At 45.6% G+C, this 27,522-nt stretch overlaps 1 protein-coding gene and 1 long non-coding RNA gene across 4 annotated transcripts in view; one reads left to right on the top strand and one right to left on the bottom strand.

The window, feature by feature from the left end:
- LOC144509233 (R-spondin-1-like) overlaps positions 1 to 27,522 on the top strand; it is a 385,657-nt gene that overhangs the window by 330,865 nt on the left and 27,270 nt on the right. The gene's annotated exons all lie outside the window — the stretch shown is intronic.
- The window catches only part of LOC144509234 (uncharacterized), an 84,727-nt gene continuing 72,798 nt past the window's right edge, over positions 15,594 to 27,522 (bottom strand). For both annotated transcript variants that reach the window (XR_013500425.1, XR_013500424.1), the window contains exon 3: positions 15,594 to 17,870. This is a non-coding gene — a long non-coding RNA (uncharacterized LOC144509234). The remainder of the gene's footprint in view (positions 17,871 to 27,522) is intronic.

A 27,522-nucleotide genomic window follows, 5' to 3' on the forward strand; every position in this document is an offset into this window, starting at 1 on the left:
GATTTCCCCCTGGTGCTCCGGTTTCCTTCCACAGTCCAAAGATGTGTGGGTTAGGTGGATTGGCCATGGTAAATTGCCCCTTATTATCAGGGGTATTAGCAATTTAAATACATGGGATAACCGGGACAGGGCCTGGGTGGGTTGTAGTCAGTGCAGGCTCTCCTTCTGCACTGTTGGGAGTCTATGGGTGAGAGATTATGCCCTCACTCATCCCGAAACTGTAAAGTCCCGCCGAGGTCAACAGGTCTTTCCATTGTCTGCCTCTCACCCACTCCGATTTCCGTGGTGGGTGAAACAGTAAAATTCCAGCCTATGAGTCTGTGAAAGTAGGTCGGTTATTAATCTGCCACCAATCCTGTGTTACCCATTTTGTGTCACCAGCCCAGGACCAATTGTGCACCTGTTACTTTTAAGTTCCACTACCTTAATACGATCACTGGACATTGTGGGCATGCTGCTTCAGTGTAAGTGCCAGGGTGCATTGAACAGGAGGTTCCCCTCCTGAATCTCTCCAGCGAGGCTCCTCAGTTTCAATTTGGCTAGTGGGCATTTCATTACAAGGACTCATCTTAAGCATCTGCCACAATTCTTGTTAGGGTTTTAAAGTCGGTGTGGGGCGAAAGGAATCATAGATTACCTACAGCGCAGAAGGAGGCCATTTGGCCCATTGAGTCTGCACTGACCACAATCCCACCCAGGCCCTATTCCTATAGCCCCACATATTTACCCTGCCAATCCCTCTGACATTAGGGTTAATTCATCATGGCCAATCAACCTAACCCATATATCTTTGGACTGTCCTCCAGAGCACCCGGAGGAAATCCACGCAGACACGTGGAGAATGTGCAAACGCCACACAGACAGTGACCCGAGGCCGGAATTGAACCCGGGTCCCTGGTGAGGCAGCAGTGCTAACCACTGTGCCACCATGCCACCCAAAAAAAGAACTTGGAAGTTGGCAACTAAAAGCTGCAAAAATAAAATCAGGAGTAGAACATACGGCCCTTCAAACTCACTCTATCAATCTTTTGCCTACCATCCATTTTCTCATCTCCTCCTCGATTCCTTAAATGACCAAAAATCTATCCATCTCCTCTCTCTTATAGCTGTCACCATCGATTTATTTCACCATCTTGAAATTTAGTTTTTCAGGGTGAGATATTCACCAAGGAGTCGTTCAAAAATTTGCTGTTTTGATATATTTTAATTTATGTTTTGATTCAATAGAAAGTATAACATTGGTTGCAATTATACACAAATCCTTGTTAAGAGCTGGCAGGAGCTCTGGCGGGAGCTGTGCCTTGGTATCAATAGACTGTTCAGGAGATTGACATGTTTGTAGATTATTTAAAAAAACCTTTCATAAACAGTCATACTGTGCCTAAACTCTTTTTATCTTGTTTATTTTATGTTTCACCCATGCAATTTATCAATGGTATAGGGAGTTAAATAAAATGACGTTCCATTTTGAATAAAGACCTAACATTTCGACCTTTGTCTTATCCATCTTACAATCCTCATTTAAAGAGTGAGTGTTGCCTGAAAAGAAGCCTTTAAAATTAGCAATATGGTTAAAGATGATGATTAATTTTAACATTATTTTTTGCTTATTTCTGTCTGGCAGTTGCTTTTTTTCACCCTGTGATTTCTTTTTGTTTCAAAAGGGAATGATGACACGCATTGCGTGTCACATATCCACAGTTTGCTTGCCAGACCACTTAGTTCACTTTTCCCTTTGTTGGCAGAGTTAAGCTCTCAAATGTTTGGTCTCTTTCAGCTAACTAAAACAATTTAGCCATTTGCAAGGGATAGCAAGTGAGGTGTTGGAATATGCAATCAAAGAGGCCTATGGACAGGCAGGGCTGAAACTGCTACTTTTTGCCAAGCAGTTGAGGTTGTGGGTGGTATCTGGATCAGTTTAACACATTGTAGTACCATGATCATGCTCTGCACCAGTTTAGGTGTTGTGGTACTTGTTATAGTTTTTTTTTTAAGTTTTTTGTTTATTAGTGTCACAAGTAGGCTTACATTAATTATCATCATAGAATCCTTACAGTGCAGAAAGAGGCCATTTGGCCCATCAAGTCTGCACTGACAACAATCCCACCCAAGCCCTATCCCCATAACCCTACTTTTTACCCTACTAACCCCTTGACATTAAGGGGCAATTTAGCACAGCCAATCAACCTAACCCGTACATCTTTGGAGTATGGGAGGAAACCGGAGCACCCGGAGGAAACCCACGCAGACACAGGGAGAACATGGAAACACCGCACAGACAGTGACCCAACCAGGAATCGAACCCAGGTCCCTGGCGCTGTGAGGCAGCAGTGCTAACCATTTGCCACCATAGGCTGTCAGCACTATCGCTGCTCTGCAATCAGGAGTGTTGGTAGTAAAGGTGGGGGGAGCACAGGGGAAATGAGGAATGTGTCCAATGGATGGTGGTTTCAAGTTGGGTAATGGTTTGTTACTTCTCCAAGTCCAGTGTTAAGACCCCTTTATAATATAAGCATCCTGTATAATATTTTTGGATGTACAGGGTGTGCACAGAAACTCGAAAGTGTTTTAAGAAGATAGCCTAGACCCTAATTTTTTTACATTTGAATTTGGCACGGGTGAGCATAAGATGCTTCATTCCAGGTATGATTCAAGTGACCCACTAGGAAGCTTTTATCAAACAAAGCTTATTTAAGAACACAGTTAAAATATAATAAAATATAATTAGTATAACTTTTACCAATTACAAGATTCAAACATGATACACTATAAACTTTAACAGCTAGCTATCTCTGTTGTTCCAAGTCAAACACCATCCCATAAACAGACACCCCTTTCTAGACTTGGCACAGAAACGAGTATGCTCACATGATGTTGGGTTTTCAGCTTTTTTACACTTGCTGAGAATTGGTCCTTTAAATGTTGGGTTAAAACTCAGGTTTCCCAGTCCTGGAACTTTCCAAAAAGCCTTTGGAAAGACAGAGAGAGAGAGAGACAGAGGTATTGCCTGCCTTCACCAGCTTCTAACAGCAACTAAACCAAAACTAAGAACTTGAATTTTTCAGTGGTGAAAAGAAACTGTTCCTAGGTATCACCTGACCTGTCAATCACCCCCACATCAAGCTCCACCAGCAATCCCCAAAGGATCATGAAACCCCAGAACACTGCATTAGCTCAGATTAAAAATAAACAACAACAAAACATCTCAGCAGGTCATGATGTCTGTTATATTGCTTCAGTAACAATTAGCAACACTGCCTGAAGACAAAACAGTGCCGACAATCTCCAGAGCCTGTGAAAACATCCTACAAAAGAATATGATTAAAATACATTTCTTAAAGGTACAGTATTGTCACACCAGGAACGGCAGACACATCACCCCATTCAGATTATATCATCCTTAATCATATCTCTGTAATTAAGTTTGCACGATGCAGGAAGAGGGAAACTGCTCCATTCATGTGGTGCCTCTCTAAGACAGAGCTCCATAAGCATCCTTTATAATATTTTTTGGATATACAGGAGTGGGTACAGGCATGTGGTGTACACGTTTGGTGATGTAAGCCTGGTATGGAGGGTCTTAGCTATGAGGAGAGATTGGGTAAACTGGGGTTGTTCTCCTTGGAGAGACAGAGAATGAGGGGAGATCTAATAGAGGTATACAAGATTATGAAGGGTATAGATAGGGTGAACAGTGGGAAGCTTTTTCCCAGGTCGGAGGTGACGATCACGAGGGGTCACGGGCTCAAGCTGAGAGGGGTGAAGTATAACTCAGACATCAGAGGGACGTTTTTTACACAGAGGGTGGTGGGGAATGCGCTGCCAAGTAGGGTGGTGGAGGCAGGCACGCTGACATCGTTTAAGACTTACCTGGATAGTCACATGAGCAGCCTGGGAATGGAGGGATACAAACGATTGGTCTAGTTGGACCAAGGAGCGGCACAGGCTTGGAGGGCCGAAGGGCCTGTTTCCTGTGCTGTACTGTTCTTTGTTCTTTGTTTCTTTAACCCTTTTTTTTAATTGATTCATGGGACATGGGCGTCGCTGGTTGGCCAGCATTTATTGTCCTCCCTAGTTGCCCGAGTCAGTTGACAATCAACCACGTTGCTGTGGCTCTGGAGTCACGTGTAGGCCAGACCAGGTAAGGACGGCAGATTTCCTTCCCTAAAGGACATTAGTGAACCAGATGAGTTTTTCTGACAATCGACAATGGTTTCATGGTCATCAGTAGATTTTAAATTCCAGATTTTTTAAAAGTTCAAATTCTACCAACTGCCATGGTGGGATTCAAACCTGGGTCCCCAGAACATTAGCTGAGTTTCTGGATTAATAGTCTGGTGCCAATACCACTAGGCCATCGCCTCGCTTAGATGGGGCTAGCAAGGTAGGAAATCAGAGAACAGGAGTAGGTCAGTCAGCCTCCAGAGCCTGTTATACCATTCAACAAGATTATGGCCAATCATCTACCTCAAAGCCATGAACTCTATATCCCATGACGACTTTATAATTGGTATTGGAGATTGGGTTGGAATCAATTGGCCAAATCACGACCACAAATTGTGCCATCTCTATTAGGTCCATAGCAGACAAAGCAGTTGCTCAGTACAAACTTATCTGTTGCATGCCAATATAAGGGCGGCACAGTGGTTAGCACTGCTGCCTCACAAAACCAGGGACCTGGGTTTGATTCCCAGCTTGGGTAAACCTGGGTGGAGTTTGCACCTTCACCACATGTCTGCGTGGGTTTCCTCCGGGTACTCTGACTTCCTCCCAGAAGCCAAAAATATGCAAGTTAGTTGGATTGGCCATGATAAATTGCCCCTTAGTGTCCAAAGATGTGTACATTAGGTGGATAAGCTATAGTAAAATGTGCAGGGTTACAGGGATAGGGTGGGGGCCTGGGTAAGATGCTCTTCGCAGAGTCAGTGCAGACTCGATGGGCTGAATGACCTCCTTCTGCACAGAGAGATTCTTTGATAAAGTGGAACAAAGCATGCTGGATATGAGCAGACCAGGATATTTTGTGAACAGTGATTAAATGCCCTTATAATGGATATACAATGGTAACACAGACAAAGACAATGTGTAAAAGTTTAAACTTTATTTATTAATATCACAAGTAGGCTTACAGTTACACTGCAATGAAGTTACTGTGAAAATCCGCAAGTCGCCACACTCCGGCGCCTGTTCGGGTATACTGAAGGAGAATTTAGCATGGCCAATGCACCCAACCAGCACGCCTTTCGGACTGTGGGAGGAAACCGGAGCACCCGGAGGAAACCCACACAGACACGGGGAGAACATGCAGACTCCGCACAGTGACCCAAGCCAGAAATCAAACCCGAGTCCCTGGCGCTGTGAGGCAGCAGTGCTAACCACTGTGCCACCGTGCCGCCCAAAACAAGGGTTTCCAAGGCAAATCTGTTGGAACATTCACCCAGCTCTAGCTCTGGACTCCCATGCAGCCAACAGAGGTCAACTCATTGGCAGTCAGAGCACTGGCTGGCACTTGGAGGATGATTTTCAATAGATTTATTTGTCTGGTTGCTGTAAAGCAAGAGGCAAACTGGTCCAGACATCTAAATCCTGGCGCTGTGCTTGGTAACATGGCCACTAAATTAGATTCAACAATGTGATAAATGGTAACTTCTAAAAGCTTTTGTTTTGAAAGAGATTGGGCACGTCCCAAATCCAGTAAGGTGGAATTTAATCTCATCCAGATGTCCAGTTGCATCCTTGTAGAGAAGAACGGTAGTCAGGGTCTAATGCTGGTTCACATGGCACCAAATAATAACTGGGAGTCGATGGAAGTTTAAGTGACTGAAGGAGCCTTGAGTTTTTAAAAATCTAATGTAAGGTCCTCAATTTTCAGCGTGCATTATTCCTATTCAGGTGAAATCCTAAATAAGAGGGAAGCCTTGACCAGAATCAAGGATGAAAGGAAGGAACATCTCACACTAAAACTTCACAAGTCTACTCACCTCTTCGTGGATGCCCACAACTAGAAGGACAGTGAGCCTCAGAGAGCAGGTTATCTTTCAGCGCAAGAAATAGTATAGAGGATTGATAGGCTGTGGTTTCCCTCAAATGAAGGAAAGTTAAAATGGAAATGAGGGACTGACTTAAGAAGACACAGAATGTTCAGTTGAATTTCAGTGGACATGCCCAGGTATGTTGCCCCCATTCTCAGTATCACACAATTTGCAAAAGTACGCAAGAACAAAATGAACACCAAGGAATTTCTAAAAATCTTGTTTAAATGATAACATACTGTTCTTAAATGGCAGATCATGCAGCCCAGAGATGTGGCATCAACTCAGTACATCTAGGTGAGCAGTGTGGCATCTATCGCAGACGAAGAGTCACCTCACGATGGTTAAAAATGCTCTAAAATGTCTCATATGCCAGCAATTTGGTCACAGCCAAAAGGGCCTCATATCCAGGAGACTTGGCCGCTATCCATCACCGGGACAACAAGGGAAAACCCAAGTGGATTCTGTACACGGTGGCACAGTGGTCAGCACTGCTGTCTCACAGCGCCAAGGACCTGGATTCAATTCCGGCCTTGGGTGACTGTCATTCTCCCCATGTCTGCGTGAGTTTCCTCTGGGTGCTCCAGTTTCCGCCCACAGTCCAGGTTGATTGGCCATGCTAAACTGCCTCTTAGTGTCAAGGAAATGAGCAGGGTAAATATATGGGGTTACAGATTTAAGGCCTCGTGGGGATTGTTGTCGTGGCAGGGTCGATAGATAAGAATGGCCTCATTCTGCACTGTCGGGATTCTATGATATGTACCCATTCCCAGAAAATTACAGCCAGGAGGCAAAAAGGGGAACTTATTTTTGTTGAGAAGCCTGTGTAAAACGATGTTCGACTGGTGAACTCTGAAGTTCAAAAGACTTTGCAGAAAGCAAAGTGTAAATATTAGGCCCTACCCAGCTTGGGTATTAAAAAATTCAACGATTGTGGGAGAAAAGACAAAGCAGAAGTGTAAAAGCATCTGTGGAACCCGCTGCTAATTACTTCCGGATTTATCCTAGGCTCGGGATAGGCTGATGTGACAACCACAGTCAAATTAATTCCATTAGTTGCACTACTTGGGTCAATTTTATTGGGGTACATTTGAACAACGCCAGACTGCCGACATGATGAGTATGCGGAATGATCCCTGAGCCCCCGATCAAAATTGGGCCTCATTTAAGTTAGGCTGGCGAGTTGCTGATGCCAGCCACCAGGCAACTGGTTGGCAAAACAGGCATTACCACTTGACTGCAGCAGCAGTTCTGAGAGGTTTCTTTTTATTCATTCATGGGTCATGGGCATAGCTGGCTGGCCAGCATTTATTGCCCATCTCTAGTTGCTCTTGTTCAGAGGGCGGTTGAGAGTCAATCACATTGCTGTCGCTCTGGAGTCACATGTAGGCCAAACCAAGTAAGGATGGCAAATTTCCCTCCCTAAAAGACATTCGGGGCGGCATGGTGGCACAGTGGTTAGCACTGCTGCCTCACAGTGCCAGGGATCCGGGTTCAATTCCAGCCTCGGGTCACTGTCCGTGTGGAATTTGTACATTCTCCCTGTGTCTGTGTGGGTTTCCTCGGTGCTCCAGTTTCCTCCCACACTCCAAAGATGTGTGGGCTAGGTTGATTGGCCATGCTAAATTACCCCTTAGTGTCAGGAGGACTAGCAAGGTTGATGTGGTGTTCGGGGATAGGATCAGGGTGGGATTGTGGTCGGTGCAGGCTCGATGGGTCCTTCTGTACTGTAGGGATTCTAGTGAACCAGATAGGTTTTTCCGACAATCAACAATGGCTTCACAGTCATTGGTGTATTCTTAATTCAAGATTGATTTTATTGAATTCAAATTCCACCACCTGCCGTGACGGGATTCAAACCCAGGTCCCCAGAACATTAGCTGAGTTTCTGGATTAACAGTCCAGCGACAATACTACTAGGCCATAGCCTCCCCTAGGCCATTGGATGGGTTATATGGTGAGAAGTGATTGCGTGGCCTGTCGAGTCAATGGATCACCCCTGACTGATCCTCTTCCCTTTCGAAGAGGGGTTTCACATTTTCTTGGAATAATTTTCCTGTTGTTGGCAGCCGTTGGGGTAACGGAAGAATTCCGAGTGAGGCAAGCTCAACCCATACCCTGCTCATTACTGATTACATGTGAGAAAGGGTTCTTCAACAGGTGGTAGGTTTCTAATGTATATATTCAAGGTATCTCATGCCTATTTTACGCAAATGTCCATAAAATCTAAAACAATGGCCCTCAGACTTAGAAATCATAGAAACCCTACAGTACAGAAAGAGGACATTCAGCCCATCGAGTCTGCACCGACCACAATCGCACCCAGGCCCTACCCCCATATCCCTACATATTTCCCACTAATCCCTCAAACCTACACATCTCAGGACACTGAGGGCAATTTTTAGCATGGCCAATCAACCTAACCCGCACATCTTTGGACTGTGGGAGGAAACCGGAGCACCCGGAGGAAACCCACGCAGACACGAGGAGAATGTGCAAACTCCACACAGACAGTGACCCAAGCCGGGAATCGAACCCAGGTCCCTGGAGCTGTGAAGCAGCAGTGCTAACCACTGTGCTACCGTGCTGCCCTAAAAACTTGTTTGTTTTTTGTATGCCACTGTGGCCTAAGGGGCATAAAGAATCACAAGGTCAGCTTGAATACTTCAATACTGGGAGCTGTTTATTGAATGTGTGCACTCATTCACAGTCAGGTCTAAGACTGCCCAACAGGGCCCCATACTGGGCGGAGCTAATAGCCCAGGGGTCATCTAACCCGTACTCATAAAGGGGCAGTCCACAGCCCAAACCCCAACATACAATATATACATACATACATTACAATCATATACAGTGAGGTGGAATGACTTGTCTCAATTGTAAGCCTGAGAAACTTATACCAATTACTTTCTACTCTCATCCCTTAACATCCCTCTTTTGGATCAACACAACATTGTTAATGTTGAAGTAATAAATACCACAAAACAAACATCTAAAAGTCCATACAAGTGTCAGTGGCTGGAATTGTATGCAATCACGCCCTCAACTCCACTCTCCCATCTGATCCCCAAACCTTTTGATTCCCTTACTGACTAAAAATCTCTCAATCTCACCTAGAACATATCCAGCCTCTATTGTCCTCTGCAGAAAAGAATTCCATAGTTTCACTACCCTCTGAGAAAAGAAATTCTTCTTCATCTTTGTCTTAAATGGGCGTCCCCTTACTCTGAGATTTGGTCCTAGACTCTCCCACATCCTGAGATTTGGTCCTAGACTCTCCCACATCCTGGGATTTGGTCCTAGACTCTCCCACATCCTGAGATTTGGTCCTAGGCTCTCTCAGCCTCTACCCTGTCAAGCCTATTGCCAAAATTCTACCACCCCACCAGGTACGGAATCGGAGCGGGCGAGGAGTGGACAATGGAAATGTCTGTTGACCTCTGGTGGGATTTTTCAGTCTTGCTCGCGCAAGGCTGCAAAATCCCACCCTGTATGTCTCAATGAGGTCACCTTTCATTTTTACTCCTCCATCATTACCTGGCCAGGTTGTAGTTCTCAAGCATCTGAAAGGAGAACGGGATAAGGATGGGGGTTGGAGTGAGGGGAGTGGGAAAAGTAAAAGATAAATGATTGTACGCAGCTTGTAAAGCAGAAGATCATGAGGTGGTAAGGAAGTGAGACAGAGAATCAGATATGAGGAGACCATTATCTTCAATGGTTTCAGTCCCACTGGTCATAGTGGGGCTGGTCATAGCCTTGGTGGTTGTCAGTCCAATGAAAGCAAACACTGTCTTCTCCGTGGGGATAATGACAGGAATCCGTGACCATCACCCACCGGTTAGGCGCTGCTGTTTGTGGCTTTGTGTCACCTTGTCCTGCAAGAGAAAGGAAAGTGTGCCAGTGAGTGTGGTGCCACCTTGTCCAGCACGCGAGTGGGCAGGATGTCAATGATTGTGTGTGTTTGGGTGATGTGCCTGCTAGAGCTGAATAGCTAGAGATAAGTGAGGATATTAAGACTTTGATGTGAGCATCGGTAGTTGTGTGAGGGCGAGGTGAAATATCTGAATATTAGGCATGAGGTCTGAGTAGCAGGAAATGCTGATGGCTGAGCGATGGGGGTGCGGTGCACTACGCAGCAGGCAAGGCTGGTGTTGTGATGAGTAAGTGATGCTGTGTAAAAATGTTACCATGGACTTTGTTGAGGTCATTGCGGTTGGATTGCTCAGTTTGTTCTCTCACTAACCTTTACCCACATGAGATTTATTGTAGCACCTGCTGTCAGATATTCAGGGTCAGGTTCCAGGAATTGACCAACTCCCATCCCCTTCTGCGGGTGGCCCTTGAGGGTCTCTTGCCCTTTACAGAACCTTGTTATCTCAGCTCCAGCCCACCTCCAGCACTCAGCCTCTAGTGCTGCACCCTGCAAACCTGGAACTCTCTCTTGGCCTTGCTGCTCCATTATCTCTGTTTAGAATTGCAATTAACCAGCAGCCTACTCTAATTCAGTTCAACTTCGCTTTCAGAGGGACAGCCTTCCTTTAAGAACAGAAGGCCAGCTGCACCGCATGCTCTCTGCGAACGCTACTCGGCTCCCTACTGGTCAGCCACCAACAGGCCAGACCCCCAACCCTACCCTATAATCATGCAGACAAGATGGGATGCATGGAATTTAAGTGCTGCCAACCTTGCACTGGGACTGTTGGGGCAGGTTGCAAATTGCAACCCCCACAGCTGAATAGCAGTGCAAAAACAATTTCTAGCCCAATGATGAAACAAGTGAGTGGAATAGTTTGATAATCTTACATGTTTTGTTGTGTATCCTGATTTCGTAAAAAAAATGACAAAGTGAATAAAATCACAAGAAGATTCCTTTCTGGGATAAGTTGGATCTCTCCTTGTTACACTGCCTGATGTAGTTTACGGTTCCTCTGTCTGGCGTAACTTGTCAACGTATTTGGGTTGCAGTTTCTTGTTAAGGCTACATTTTCAACTCCACTTGAGTTTCAAACCATTGAAAGTTTAAGTTGTTACTGTATTGTGGGTTGATTCCTTGGCGAAGATGAATTATCACTGTTTTTAGGTTGGTGCATTACGAGTTACAGCCTTGGCTCTGTTGCCATGTGTAAAATTCTCTGTTGTTTCTCTTCATGGGGGCAGAGTGTATTTTGTTCTTGAAATAACTCCTCCGAGGCCGATGTCCCTTCTCTAGATTCCCTTTATTTACAAACTCAATTCCACTCCTAAGAGTGCTTCAGGTACAAAGTTTAGAATCCAGAGAGTCAGTAGCCTCAATACTCCTCAATATATACACGAGTGAAACCCTCTGATTGGGCAGGCAATTATCTCAATCATACTCCATGGAGCTCATACTCCAAGAGGCCAACCTCATGGACCTTGTTGAGGTCATTACCATTCTGTCACTCAGTTTGTCCACCTAAGAGGTTTTTGCATTTTCTTCCGAAAGGAAATCAGTATTTTTGATTCTTCCATCGGATGCTGAAAATAACAAGGCAAAAAAGAAAGAAAGCAACCCACAGTGTGTTGTCTGCAAGCCAAGTGGCTCCCACTGAGCCGACTTTAACTCAGTCTGGGTGCTATTTAATCTCAATAATGTCAACTTCTCCATCTGTGGGATGGTAACCAGGAATTCTCAGAGGAGGGATGCAGCATCCTCCCTTGCTCTGGTCACCCTGAGCATAAGTAATCAAACACTGCTGCCACATTCTCATGACATATGGAGATGAACAATTTTTTCAGCCCATTTCTCCTTGCTCTGCTCAACACATGTGTCAATTATTGTGCAACTAACTATTTAAAGCATGGCTTTCTCTTGAGTGTTGAACAAAGATTGTACCCATATTAGAATTTCAAAACACTTGGCTCTCCGTTTTGGCTTTGTTGTAAAGTCCAAATCAGATCAACAATTTTTTCACCAATGTTTTGAAATGCGTTTGCCCATAAATGTCAGATGATTAAATGTTTAGTACTCCTGGGCAGTTTGTGTTTACTGTAATGCTGGAGGAACGTTTGCTACTGTTCCTGTTTTCAGCGGCTGGCATGAAGAAACAATATTTTCCCTGAACAACAGCAGACAATAGACTAAACAAGTAGACAAGATAAAGTCATTTGTACTCATAATGTCTTTGCTTGGTGTCAGGCACTTGAGGGTTTTGCTCTGTGGGTTACTGAGGTTCAGGACTGTCACCTTCATGGGAATAGATGGGTTTTGTTTTCATTTGAAAACATGGTTCCGTTGCAGGTTAGTTTTCCCCCGGCATTGCACCAGGGGAATGCTCGGATCCCAGGCACAGACGAAAGGAAAAAGAACTGGACATTTTGCTCGACTTGCCCTGGGATTATTTTCGGATTCTCTTATCAGAGGTTTTTTTTAAACGTTTATTTATTAGTGTGATAAATAGGCTTACATTAACACTGCAATGGAGTTACTGTGAAAATCACCTAGTCACGACACTCCGCCGCCTGTTCGGGTACACTGAGGGAGAATTTAGCATGGCAAATTCACCTAACTGTGGGAGGAAACCGGAACACCCGGAGGAGAACATGCAGACTCTGCACAATGAAAGTGACCCAAGTCGGAAATCGAACCTTAGTCCTTGGCGCTGTGAGGAACGATGCTAACCACTGTGCGACCATGCTGACAGGTGATGTCTGTGTTTACAATCGATGCAGGCAAAAGGTAGCCATGTGGAGTGATAGTGGGGTCTTTCTCTTTAAGACAGCACAGCAGAAGACGGTCACCTGGCTTGATGGACCAATCATTCCAGAGGGTGGAGTCCTCTCTGGTGCAGAATCATGGAGCAGCCATGTAGTAAACATGGAAGAACTAGGGCTCTGCCTCAAGGCAGCCTAGGTCTGCAATCCCCTGTACCTGATTTCTCTCTATCATGGAGTCATAGAATCCATACAGTGCAGAAGGAAGCCATTCAGCCCATCGAGCCTGCACTGACAACAATCCCACCCAGACCCTATGCCCATAACCCCATGTATGTAACATACTAATCCCCCTGACTAGGGGGCAATTTAGCATGGCCAGACAACCTAACCCACGCATCCTTGGAGTGTGGGAGGAAACCAGAATACCTGAAGGAAACCCACGCAGACATGGGGAGAACATGCAGACTCCACACAGACAGTCACCCAAGGCTGGAATTGAACCTGGGCCCCTGGCGCTGGGAGGTGGCCATGCTAACCACTGTGCCACCCATATCAAAAAATCCCTTTTGTTTCTAACAAGGCCTGAAGTGTCTTGGTGCCGTCCGAGGGATGCCATGCTATTTATTACACCTTGGTTCTGAGGCAGGGAAGGTAACTTCTGATCTTCCAGCCTTCCCCCTTCTCGCAACATGGGAAAGGCACTTGCTTTGTGGGTATTCCTGTCCACATTTTCAAGCCCAAATCTTGGTCGATGGGTGGCCCTGGCTTTGAGGACATTAGTTTTAAGTCACTGTGTTCTGCCTGCCTGGAGCCCTGGTGCAGGGGCCCCAGTACAAATTCACTGCGAACCAATTAACACACAAGCCTTTTTGCTTCTTCCCCATCCTCAGTCAAAAAATCAGATTTGACAGACGTCTGTTCTGGGACATTAGATGGGGGTGAAGTCAGTGACTCCGTGCAACGGACCGACAGCTAAGGATCTGACGGGATGAACCTGAGAAATCACAGTACATGATTTTAACAAATTGCCCATGTAACAAATGTAAGCAGTTCTTATCAAGCATGGAGGGATTATGTCAATGCTCAAGGGCGTTCCTGAAAAGGGAAAGCTTGATTTGCCCGTTCCATTAAGTTTTTATCCTGTGTCAGATAAGAGAGGTCTGCTTTTCAAATAAAGAATTGCATTTTTCCACACCTTTGTCTGTAGCTTATGACAACAATGAAGGTCAAATTGCCAGTGAGATCTTCATCCTCTAAGTACGGGGTCTGGTTATGTTTGTTTTTGCAATAGCTTTTAGAATGCTAGTTCGCTTGGAAAGTTTCTTCACGTGATTTTGAAGCAATGTGTTCCTTAGGGTCAGTTGGCAACCAGAGAAAGAGGAATGAATTCCTGGTGAAAAGTAATTCTGAAAATAATGGAGCTTTTTCTTAACAAACTGAGCTTAAGCCTGCACAGGACGGGCCGTATATGTAATTCTAACTCAAGGGGCAGTATTTTCGCTCCGGAGGTCAATAGCTTGAAGCCGGAAATTTGACCTCAGTTTAGATCCAACCCGGGAGCAGATCCTAAATGGCCTCAGGGACAGGTGAGTGCCAAAACGGCAGGTTAGAAGGCCTGCCTTGGTTCTCTTGGACTCCCTCCCAGTTGTTTTAGATAATGTTAGGCACTCTAGCCCTTTCCCTCACATACTTTCACCCCCCCCATCCAAACTCATAACCCCTCATACCTCTCATGCCACCTCCATGCCAACTCAAGCTCCCCACCCAACTCCCATGACCTCACTTACCTTCCATGCCACCACAATAGCCACTCATCCATTATCCCAAGATGGACAGAGCTCGGGAGCCATGTGGAGATGAAACAATGAATTAAAAATTAACAACTCTAACCTGCACCAGATGGCCTGTCAATGAAAGCAGCTGAGCAGAGAGTTTCTTCTTAACTCTCACTGACAGCTGAAGCCTTTTTTCATGTTTAAAGAGTTGAGGATCTTAAACAGACCTTCCCGAGCCTTTAAACGTATTTCGGTCTACTCCATCAATTTCTGATTCCTATTGGGGTTAAGGCCCTTGTACCAGCCAAAGTCAGTTCTGTTTGAACTAAATATTTAATTCAATTGGATACAATCTAATACTGTTCTCATTCATACATGCATCATGCACCCGGGTTCGATTCCTGGCTTGGGTCATTGCCTGTGTGGAATTTGTATTCTCCTTGTGTCTGCGTGGGTTTCCTCCGGGTGCTCCAGTTTCCTGCCACAGTCCAAAGATGTGCAGGTTAGGTGGATTGGCCATGCTAAAATTGCCCCTTAGTGTCAGGGGGATTAGCTAAGGTAAATGCATGGAGTTGTGGGGATAGGGCCTGGGTGGGATTGAGGAGGCCATTCGATAGTCCGAATGGCCTCCTTCTGCAATGTAGGATTTCATAATGAAAACAAAACTCCCATTCAAGTTTTTTGTTGTTTCCTAAGGAACTAAATTTCTCTGTCCTGAATTCTGCCACCAGCAATGCTGTTTCACCTGGTAAAACACTTTTTCCTTGTAAAAAATTAAAAGATTATCTTCTAAAAATATATTTTGTATTACCCTTCAAAAGTTTCAAATCTTCTCAAGTGGTTAATCTCTTATAAAAACAAACTTCTATTTGAATCCCAAACCAAAGACAGTTAATCCTCTCATTGACTTTTTATTCTATCAATCAAGTTGCCAACTCTGAACCCCTCACTGGAATAATAAATAAGCTTTTGAACCTCATCCAAGAATTTATAATACCATAATAATATTTCTTTGGGAAATGTAAACAAAGACCTCTTGTTGTGGGGCAATTTTTAAAGGTGGCCAATTGTGTCTTAAACTAAGACAATTGAAAACTCGCAAGGCAAATACCTCTGTGCAAAGACGTAACAAAATTTATTTGACAAATAAGACATAGAACAAACAAACAAATGTACAGCTGAGGGGAGACTCATGAAGGGTTAAATAGCTCTGGGAATAGGGCGACAGAACCTCTCTGAAATATCTGAAGTACATTGTTAGATACATATCAATTAGAGTTTTTTCTAATCAATAATTCCGCCTTTCACTAGCTTAAATTCAATTTCATTTAACAGTTGCAGATCAATACAAATCTCTGTCAAGTACCCCAGCCAACCATATGATACTTAATAGCACGATCTTATTCGTCCAACTTAGCCCAGACGTGTCTCCTTTTTTGGCTCTGAATATTTGCCTGGTAATGGCAAATGCTACCATGAGGTCAAAGTGGATGTTCCCACCGGTTCACTGCCAAGTTGAATACACATGTGTTCCTGTGTCCAGGGGCATATCTATCCTTGTGTCTGGGCAGTGAATGCATCTATTCATTAATGTTGCAACATACTTTCCCTTATAAGAATCCTTCCGATAAGACTGCGGCTGACTAACAGGTTCCCAGACCTCTGGTTTTAAACTAATGGTATTTATCACCATACCTTTCAGTAACTTTGGCTAAAGTGAACATTACTTTTAAAATACCATAGAATATCAGCATATATGTTTTGAAATCATAACCACTTGTATTGATTGTCTTACTGCATTCACTTATGTGGAAACTGTTTGTGTTAGCTGTCTTAAGAATCATTTAACTCCTTACTGATCTCTTGTCCTCTAAAAGACTGCATTCTGCCTATAGATTTTATTAGCCGGTTAGGAATCCCCTTCTGCACCTCTATTGAACCAAATGTTGTGCTTTTTTTCTAAATTAACAACTCTAACCTGCACCAGATGGCCTGTTAATGAAAGCAGCTGAGCAGAGAGTTTTTTCTTAACTCTCAGTAACATGCCTTTTTTCATGTTTAATGAGTTGAGGATCTTAAACAGACCTTCCCGAGCCTTTAAATGTATTTCGGTCTACTCCATCAATTTCTGATTCCTATTGGGGTTAAGGCCCTTGTACCAGCCAAAGTCTGTTTGAACTCAATATTTAATTCAATTGGATACAAAATTGGCTTACTGGTAGGAGACAGAGGGTGGTGGGAGAGGGCTGTTTTTCATACTGAAGGCCCATGGTCAGCGGTGTGCCACAGGGATCGGTGTTGGGTCCACTGTTGTTTGTCATTTATATAAATAATTTGGATGAGAATATAGGAGGCATGTGTAGTAAGTTTGCGGGTGACACTAAAACTGGTGGTGCAGTGGACAATGAAGAAGCTTATCTAAGACGACAATAGGATCTTGATCAACTGGGTCAGTGGCCAAGATATGGCAGATTGAATTTAATTCAGATAAATGTGAAGTGTTGCATTTTGGTAAGGCAAACCAGGGCAGAACTTACACAGTTAATGGTAGGGCCCTGGGGAGTGTTGTCGACCAGAGAGACCTAGGGGTGCAGGTACATAGTTCCTTGAAAGTGGCGTCACAGGTAGATAGGGTGGTGAAGAAGGCATTTGGCACACTTGCCTTCATCGGTCAGAGCACTGAGTACAGGAGTTGGGACATTGTATTACAGCTATACAACACATTGGTGAGGCCACATTTGGAATACTGCATACAATTCTGGTTGCTGGGACGACTTCATATTGTAGTGTCTCTCTTGTGGGTGGGTGTGGGTCCTGTCATGTCCTTCCTGCATGATGTGGGGGAGGGGGGGGCGACCTGCTCTTGTAATGTGGGGGGGGGTGGGGAGTATGCCCCTCTGTGCTAAGGGTTTGGGGGTGCTCCCCATGTCTGTGGGGGTCACCATGTCTGTAGTGGGGGGAAGGGTGCCTGTATCTAAATGCCGAGATTGGGACACCCTTTTACTGTGAAGCCGGGCTGGCTGGCACATTTTATGTTCTGCTTTGGAAAGGTGGCTAAATTCCATCTGCCAGGCACTGCCAAGGCTAATGAGAAACATTCCGGTTTTCCTGCTTGCAGCAGCAGTTGGGGCACGATTCTCCCGTTTTTGTTCTGTGTGTTGACGATCAGGATCGAGATTCTCAGGCCTTCCAGCCACGTATTCCCCAGCGGTGGAAGGCAGGATGCTGTTCGCTAGCGGCTGGATTCTCTGGTCCTGACGCTGTCAGTGGAATTGGTCTTTGATGTCACCCCACGCCGACATGAACCCGCGGGTGGGTGGGGGGGGAATCTGCTGCTGGGAGCGGAGAATCCTGCTGGTGTGAACAGCCGGGGAATTCCAGCCCAGATCTGAAAAAAAGCAGAACAAAATTACAATGTGTTTGAAATGACGTGAATTAAGATGGTGTGATGGCTGGACGAACAGAAGGATACTTGTTGGTGCAAAGTACAATTTCTCAGCACTGAATGAGTGATGTGGATGGGAGCGTAGATTTGCATCTCTCTATATTTGTGTATCCCTATTTTGTTAAAGGTCAAGCAAATGCACATCCCATGGCCGGAATTTTACCATTCCGCCTGCCAACAGGAATCGCATGAGGGGCGGACCATGGAAAGGTCATTGACCTCGGGCGGGATTTTACGGCTTCAGATTGAGTGAGACCGCAAAATCCCGCCTCATAGTCATTACTCTGACATCCTGTTTTCACAATCCATTTACACACTTAGTGCTCCCACTGCAGCCATTTTGTTACAAGTTGTAAGTACTGGCATAAAGATAAGTGTAAACAATGGTTTTCGATCAACCAGAAGAGAATGACATGCATTTCTCTAAGGTAGCCGTTTAAAGACACCAACATTTGTTGTTTATAACGGGTTTATACATTTAGTTCATGACAATGCAGGTAAATCTCCCGATTCTTTGAAGAGTTCTCCCTGTTCCTGGATTGTTACCAAACGGAGTTGCAGAATTTAGTGACAAGAGTTGAATGGTTCATTGTTTGAAGGACTGGATACCTCTGCTTTAAGAATTTTAACAACACCAGGTTAAAGTCCAACAGGTTTATTTGGTAGCAAAAGCCACACAAGCTTTCGGAGCTCCAAGCCCCTTCTTCAGGTGAGTGGGAATTCTGTTCACAAACAGGGCATATAAAGACACAGACTCAATACATTGGTATACAGCACATTCTCCACATCATACCTCTGCTTTGGCATGATGCCTCGATGGTGTCTGCCAGCAGAGATTGAATGACCTCTCTTTGAGTTCTCCATGACTTTCTCCTCGCAGGTAGCCAGACAAAAATCCATTACTGTCATGTTTTTGTGTTGCTGCATCAAACATCAGCAGTACTTGGAGTCCTGGAGAGATTCCAGTCAGTTTCTGACAATTGGGCTCAAAGTCAATATGATTTGACCCATCACTTTCAAATTCTATCGTTATTAGTGAGCTTGGTGATATCACGTACCAGGAATAATAAATTCAGTAACACACCAGATGTGCACTAAACCTTTTGTAGATTGTATAAGTGAGAAGAGATTTGTACCAAACACCCACGCCAGCCTTAAACTTCAATATCTACGCCAAATTTCAGCTCCAAGCAGCAGAAATTTTACTATTCAGCTATTAACTGCGTATTATTTCATAGAATCCCTACAGTGCAGAAGGAGGCCATTCGGCCCATCGATCTGCACCGACTTTCCGACAGGGCATCCCACCCAGGCCCCATCCCCATAGTCCCAAATATTTTCCCGACTAATCCCCCTAACCTACACATTTTAGGCCACTTAGCAATGTGATTAACTCTCAACTACCCTCTGAAATGGCCTAGTAAGCCACTCAGTTTCAAGGGCAACTATAAATGGGCAATAAATGCTGGCCAGCCAGCGACGCCCAAGTCCCAAGTAGAAATTTAAAAAAACTAAGGGGCAAGTCTTTTTTTTTTATATATTGGTATCACAAGTAGGCTTACATTACCACGGCAATGAAGTTGATTTTACCCCGCTAATCCCCTAATCTATAAACTAAGGGAAAATTTAGCATGGTCGATCCACCCAACCTGCACATCTTTGGACTGTGGAAGGAAACTGGAGCACCCGCGCAAACATGAGGAGAACATGCAGACTCCACACAGACAATCACCTAAGGCTGGAATTGAGCCCGGGTCCCTAGCACTGCGAGGCAGCAGTGCTAATCATTGTGCCACTGTGCCGTCCTATGTTCAATTGCAGATAGTGACTATCACTGTAAAAAATACAACTTGGTGCTTCTAGATCGAAATTTCATCTTCACTGACTTGAACACTTTGGTCCTGCAACAGCAACTTGCAATTGCGGAGCGCTGTTCTAACAACGATTTGTATTTGTATAGCACTGAAAATAAAACATCCCAAAACGCTTCATAGGGTTGTTACTAAACAATATTTGACACCAAGCCAAATAAGATGATATATGGCCAGCTGATTAAAAGCTTGGTCAAAGAAATAGATTCTGGGAGTGTCTTAAAGGAGGAAATCGAGATAATAAGACACAAGGTTTAGTGAGAGAATTCCAGAGCTTGGAGCGGAGGCAGCTAAAGGCATTTGCCCTCTGGCTGAGCAATTAACATTGAACTGCTCGAGACACCACTATTAGATGAGTCCAGATATTGCAGAGGGTTGTGGGCTTGGATAGAGAGATAGGGAGGGACAAATCCATGGAGGAATTTTGAAACTAGGATGAGAATTTTAAAATCAAGCCATTGCCTAATCGGGAACCAATGTCGGTCAGTCAGCACAGGAATAATGAGTAAACGAGACATGGTCCAAGTAAGGACATGGCAAGCAGAGATTGTGATGACCTCCAGTTTACAGGGGGTAGAATGTGAAAGGTCAGCCAGGGAGACTATGGAACAGTCATGTCTAAATTTTTAAAAAAGCATGCTTGAGAGTTTCAACAGCAGATGAGTTGTGATACGGTTAGATTTGGCCAATGCTATGGAGATCCAGATAGGCCTTTTTAGCGGTGGCATGGATATTTGGGCAGAAACTCATCCTGAGGTCAAATATAACACCAAGGTCGCGAACAGTCTGGTTAAGAGTCAGACAGTTGCCAGGGAGAAGAATGGAGTCAGTAGTTAGGGAATGAAATTTGTAGCAGGGACCAAAGTCAAAAGCTTCAGTCTTCCCAATGTTTAATCGGAGGAACTTTCTGCTCATCCATTACTGGATGTCGGATAAGCAGCCCAATAATTTAGCAAACGTGGAGGAGCCGGCCGAAGTGATGGAGAAGTAGGGCTTGGTATCATCAGTGTGCATGTGAGAATGAATGTTGTGCTCTCAGTTGATGTCACCAAGGGCTAAATGAGAAATAGGATGAGGCCAAGGATAGAGAGTAGGCGGGTAGGAAGAAAAAGGGGAGGGTGGGTACTATCTTAAGGGGGCTGTCTCCTGAGATGCAAAGGCTCCCTCCCACCAGGTTTGGTGCCCCACACTTCCCTTCCTTCCAACCTTTAAAAAGGATATTTTAAAAGCACTCTGCCCACTCCCACCCACGCCAAGCATATTGTGGCAAGGCAGCATAGTTTTGAGGTCAATCAGATTGTTAATAAGCTCAATTGAACCTTGATTATTTATTTAAATATGGACAGGGGGTTTCAGCACCCTCCACCCTGCTGTACCCGTGCGTGGGTGGAAAGGTGTCTGGCTACTTGTCCTATTTTACATCCCACCCCCACCCCGCCGCTGAAAACGCACCCAGCTGAGGCACGTAAAATGCAACCCGGGTGAAGAGAAAGGTCAGAGTGGAATTTGAAAACAAGAACAATAATTCTAAAATGGATGTCTTACCAAAACAGGGGACAGTCCGAGTCTATGATTGGTAAACAGCACTTGGTGCCAGTTAGGATGTGGACAGCAGCCAAGATTCAAGAAGGTTTGGCTGGGAGGCAGATTCGAATGATCAAATCTGGAGGCAACGAAGACTGGTTGAGGGCTTGATAAACTCACGCAGAGGTGGAAAGGAACAATATTTGTGTGCTGAAAGTAGGCGGTCTTGATGATGGAGAGAGTGTGGGGCTAGGAGCTCAGGTCTAACTCAGATAGGGTAGCAAGGTTGCTAACAATCTGGTTCAACCTCAGGCTGTGGCCATGGACACTAATTGAGTCGGGAAGAGAGTATATAGTGGGGGCTGAAGACAATTACTTTGGTCATGCTAATATTTAATTATGCGTGACTTATACATGGACACTATCCCTTTGAGGCAGCACTGGGCAATACAGATCAACATGTATTGTGCTGGTCTGAGAGAGTGTGTGTGAGGTCCAGGGCTGGATTTTGGCTATGAGATGGGTAGCTTAATTTTGGAAACTTCCCAACTCACAGGACCCACCTCGACAAAAGGTACCCCAAAATGCCCATTTTTTGCTCTGAAATTGGTGAGGGTGGTTAATGTTGAGGGAGTGGCGTTGGGGGAGAGGTGTGGGATGGAGTTGGGCCAACCTATGTCTCATGGACCAAACTCAAAATCCAGATGGGCCACATGTGGCCCTTGAGCAGCAGGTTGCCCCTCACTGAGCCACAAAATTCTGAGCCTCCCTGCATTCCCTTCTTGCTTTCAAGCTTCTCCTCCTTCTTTTGATCATTCTTTCCTTCTCACTGGAGGTTGTGTCTCCAACTGAGACCACAATCTCCTCCCACATCCTCACACTCTCTCCTTTCATCCCCTCACACTTTCTCTTGCCCTCATGCCTTCACACTCTCTCTTTCAGAGCCACTCAGGCTGCCTTGCCTGGGCCACTAGTGAGCCTATGAGCAGCAAACGAGAGAGCTTCACGTTTCTAGGTGTTCAGACCATCAACAATTTGTCCTGGTGCCTCCACACCGACACTATAGTTGAGAAAGCCCACCAACACCTCCACTTTCTCAGAAGGCTAAGAAAATTCAGCATGTCCACTATGATTCTTACCATTTTTACAGGTACACCATAGAAAGCATTCTTTCTGGATGCATCACAGCTTGGTATGGCTCCTGCTCTACCAAGATCGCAAGAAACTACAAAGGGTTGTGAATGAAGCCCAATCCATTACGCAAACCAACCTCCATTGAATCTGTCTACACTTCCTGCTGCCTCAGAAAAGCAGCCAACATAATCAAGGACTCCGTTCACCCTGGACATACCTTCTTCCATCAGGTAAAGGATACAAATGTCTGAGATCACGGACCAACCGACTCAAAAACATCTTCTTCCCTGCTGCCACCAGACTTTTGAATCGACCTATCACATATTAAGCTGATCTTTCTCTTCACCCTAACTGTAACTGCAACACTACATTCTGCACCCTCTCCTTTCCTTCTCCCTCATGTGCTCTATGAACGGAATGCTTTGTCCGTAAAGCACGCAAGAAACTATGGGGCGATTCTCCCAAAAGTGCTGAATTGGCGGGAAAACTAAATCCCGACTGTTTTATCAGTTCAGCTTCTCACCTGAATCTCCGCACTCTGTGCACTGCTGAGGTCCCAATTGTGAATATCATTAAAAACCCAGGGGGGTGGGGGGCAGGGGCGGCCTATTCGCGCCAGAGTCTGACAGTTCTGGAACTCTGCGCATGTGCAGTGGTCCCAATCTGTCAGACTCCCTGCTTGCTGGCGAGCTCGATCACTGGCCAGCCCGTGACCCCTGCAGTGCTGCCCCTCCAGCCCCCCCATGGCCCGATCAGCAATTCCCAGGCCAGTGCTGACCCCGCCCACCCCCCCTTCCCCCCCATCCTGAAACACCCTGATACACAGCCCACCTCCCCCCAGCAGTGGTGATCCTCCCACCCACCTCACCCCAGCAGAACCCCCCCCCCCGCCGCTGATCTCCCCCACTCTCCCCCAGGGTCAGATCCCCCTCCCCCCCACCCCGGAGGTAGGCACCCCGGAGGTAGGCACCCCCCCTCCCCGGCAGATCACCTCCCCCCCCCCCCCCGCCCCGACCAGCCTGCCCCAATCACTGCCCACCCTCCATTCCAGACCGATCCTGTCTTCAGAGTGGCAGCGGGACCCCCTATCCCCACCGATCACACTAGGCCCTGCCCTCTTTGCACTGCCTGATGCCTGATGGGCAGTGCCAAGGTGCCCCCGGGCATGGGCACTTTGCCCCTTGGGTAATGCCAGGGTGCCCATGCCCAGGCGGCACCAGCCCCTATCACCCAACTCCCTGGGGGGCCCCGATTGCACCCCCCTTCATTCCGGCAGGGTCTCCCGCTATTTCCCAGAATGAATTACTCCTGGCGGGGTGGGAGATTCAATTGGGACCTGCAAGTTCCCGATAATGAACTGATAAACATATTTAAAATACATTTTTAAAAGACTTAAATTACTTACCTGCCTTTCCGCCTGTTTCCAGCGTGGTCTGACTGGCGACTGTTCGCCGGCTCTGGGAGATCCGCATGCATTCCCAGCGCAAGCGCAATTCCCGGTTCAAGGCTGGCAACACGTCCCCCCCCGTCAACCCGACAGAAAAGTTGCGGGTCGCGAGGGGAGAATCGCGGCCAATATTTCTCACTGTATCCCAATACATGTGACAATAACAACTCAAATCAGATCAAATCAGGGAGGAACCAGCCTGTGATTGGATTAGTTGCAATGTTGTTGCACTTCTCAAATATCAGCCACTTGAATGTCCAGGGTACAAGTCTTCTTTGAACCTAAGGTGCCGGAGTGGTGTCCATCGTTGTTCAACAGCACGATACCATTGAATGTAACATACGCTGATATGCTCTAATAGTGGTGTCAGGTTAACATTCGCATCTTCATCTGAATAATATAATCACTGTTCTTTGTGAGTACCCATTTTGCAGATCATTTGTTATTGAAGCTTCCTAATTAGTTTTATTGTTGCTGTGGAATTGTTTGCTCATTTTAGTTTATGTAAAGCAGCCTCTGGTATCTCTGTATCTTTGCACCGTTCTGTACCTGAAGTTTTCTCGTTAGGAGTTGCATCAGAAAAAACAATTGACTTCTGAATCTTACAGAAATAGAACAAAGAACAAAGAAAATTACAGCACAGGAACAGGCCCTTCGGCCCTCCAAGCCTGCACCAACCATGCTGCCCGACTTAACTAAAACCCCCTAGCCTTCCGGGGACCATATCCCTCTATTCCCATCTCATTCATGTACTTGTCAAGACGCCCCTTAAAAGTCACTACCGTATCCACTTCCACTACCTCCCCCAGCAACGAGTTCCAGGCACCCACCACTCTCTGTGTAAAAAATCTGTCTCGTGCATCTCTTTTAAAACGTGCCCCTCGCACCTTAAACCTATGCCCTCTAGTAATTGACTCTTCCACCCTGGGAAAAAGCTTCTGACTATCCACTCTGTCCATGCCTCTCATAATCTTGTAGACTTCTATCAGGTCTCCCTTCAACCTCCGTCGCTCCAGTGAGAACAAACCAAGTTTCTCCAACCTCTCCTCATAGCTAATGCCCTCCGTACCAGGCAACATTCTGGTAAATCTTTTCTGTACCCTCTCCAAAGCCTCCACATCCTTCTGGTAGTGTGGCGACCAGAATTGAACACTATATTCCAAGTGCAGCCTCACTAAGGTTCTATAAAGCGTCACCATGACTTGCCAATTTTTAAACTCAATACCCCGGCCGATGAAGGCAAGCATGCCGTATGCCTTCTTGACTACCTTCTCCATCTACATTGCCACTTTCAGTGACCTGTGTACCTGTGCACCCAGATCCCTTTGCCTATCAATACTCCTAAGGGTTCTGCCATTTACTGTATATTTCCTATCTGTATTAGACCTTTCAAAATGCACTATCTCACATTTGTCCGGATTAAACTCCATCTGCCATCTCTCCGCCCAAGTCTCCAGCTGATCTATATCCTGCTGTATCCTCTGATGGTCCTCATCGCTATCCGCAAATCCACCAACCTTTGTGTCGTCCGCAAACTTACTAATCAATCCAGTTACATTTTCCTCCAAATCATTTATATATATTACAAACAGCAAAGGTCCCAGCACTGATCCCTGAGGAACACCACTTGTCACAGCCCTCCATTCAGAAACGCACCCTTCCACTCCTACCCTCTGTCTTCTTTGACAGAGTAAGAAGTTTAACAACACCAGGTTAAAGTCCAACAGGTTTATTTGGTAGCAAAAGCCACATAAGCTTTCGGAGCTCCAAGCCCCTTCTTCAGGTGAGTGCCCTTCTTTGACCGAGTCAATTTTGTAACCACCTTGCCAGCTCACCTCTGATCCCATGCGACTTCACCTTCTGCACCAGTCTGCCATGAGTGACCTTGTCAAAGGCCTTACTGAAGTCCATGTAAACAACATCCACTGCCCTACCCTCATCAATCATCTTCGTCACTTCCTCAAAAAACTCGATCAAGTTTGTGAGACATGACCTCCTCTTCACAAAACCATGTTGCCTCTCACTAATCCGTCCACTTATTTACAAGTGGGAATAAATCCTGTCTCGAAGAATCCTTTCCAATAATTTCCCTACTACTGATGTAAGGCTCACCGGCCTGTAATTACCTGGATTATTCTTGCTACCCTTCTTAAAGAAAGGAACAACATTGGCTATTCTCCAATCCTCTGGGACCTCCCCTGTAGCCAGTGAGGATACAAAGGTTTCTCTCAAGGCCCCAGCAATTTCCTCTCTTGCCTCTCTCAGTATTCTGGGGTATATCCCATCAGGCCCTGGAGACTTGTCTACCTTGATGTTTATCAAGAACCCCAATACCTCCTCCTTTTTGATCTCAACATGACTCAATCTATAGAACCATAGAAACATAGAAAATTACAGCTCAGAAACAGGCCTTTTGGCCCTTCTTGTCTGTGCCGAACCATTTTATGCCTAGTCCCACTGACCTGCACTTGGACCATATCCCTCCACACCCCTCTCATCCATGAACCCGTCCAAGTTTTTCTTAAATGTTAAAAGTGACATCTACACATCCTTTCCCAGACTCATCATCCACCAAGTCCTTCTCTTTGGTGAATACTGACGCAAAGTACTCATTTAATACCTCACCCATTTCCTCTGGCTCCACACATAGATTCCCTCCCTTGTCCTTGAGTGGGCCAACCCTCTCCCTGGCTACCCTCTTGCTCTTTATATATGAATAAAAAGCCTTGGGATTTTCCTTAGTCCTGCTGGCCAATGCCTTTTCATGACCCCTTTTAGCCCTTCTTACTCCTTGCTTAAGTTTCTTTCTACTTGTATTCCACACTTGCTTCGTGTGTTCCCAGCCTCCGAGCTTTGACAAATGCTTCCTTTTTCTCTTTGACTAGGCTCACAATATCTCTCGTTATCCAAGGTTCCCAAAACTTGCCATATTTATCCTTAATGTGCTGGTCCTGAATCCCTATCAACTTACACTTGAAAGCCTCCCACATGCTAGATGTTGATTTGCCCTCAAACATCTGCCCCCAATCTACATTCTTCAGTTCCTGCCTAATATTGTGGTAATTAGCCTTCCCCCAATTTAGCACCTTAACTTGAGGACTACACTTATCTTTATCCATCAGTACCTTAAAGTTTACTGAATTGTGGTCACTGTTCCCGAACTGCTCCCCTACTGAAACATCGACCACCTGGCCGGGCTCATTCCCCAATACCAGGTCCAGTATGGCCCCTTCCCCGGTTGGACTATCTACATAATGGTTCAGGAAGCCCTCCTGGATGCTCCTTATAAACTCTGCCCCATCCACGCCCCTAGCACTAAGTGAGTCCCAGTCAATATAGGGGAAATTAAAATCTCCCACCACAACAACACTGTTACTTTTACACTTTGCCAAAATCTGCCTACATATCTGTTCCTCAATCTCCCGCTGGCAGTTGGGTGGCCTATAGTAAACCCCCAACATTGTGACTGCACCTTTCCTATTCCTGAGCTCTACCCATATTGCCTCGTTGTATGAGCCCTCCGAGGTGTCCTCCCGAGTACAGCTGTGATATTCTCCTTCACCAGTAGTGCAACTCCCCCACCCCTTTTACATCCCACTCTATCACGCCTGAAACATCT

The sequence above is a fragment of the Mustelus asterias genome, chromosome 21, assembly GCF_964213995.1.
Source record: "Mustelus asterias chromosome 21, sMusAst1.hap1.1, whole genome shotgun sequence".
In the NCBI taxonomy this organism is placed as follows: Eukaryota; Metazoa; Chordata; class Chondrichthyes; order Carcharhiniformes; family Triakidae; genus Mustelus; species Mustelus asterias.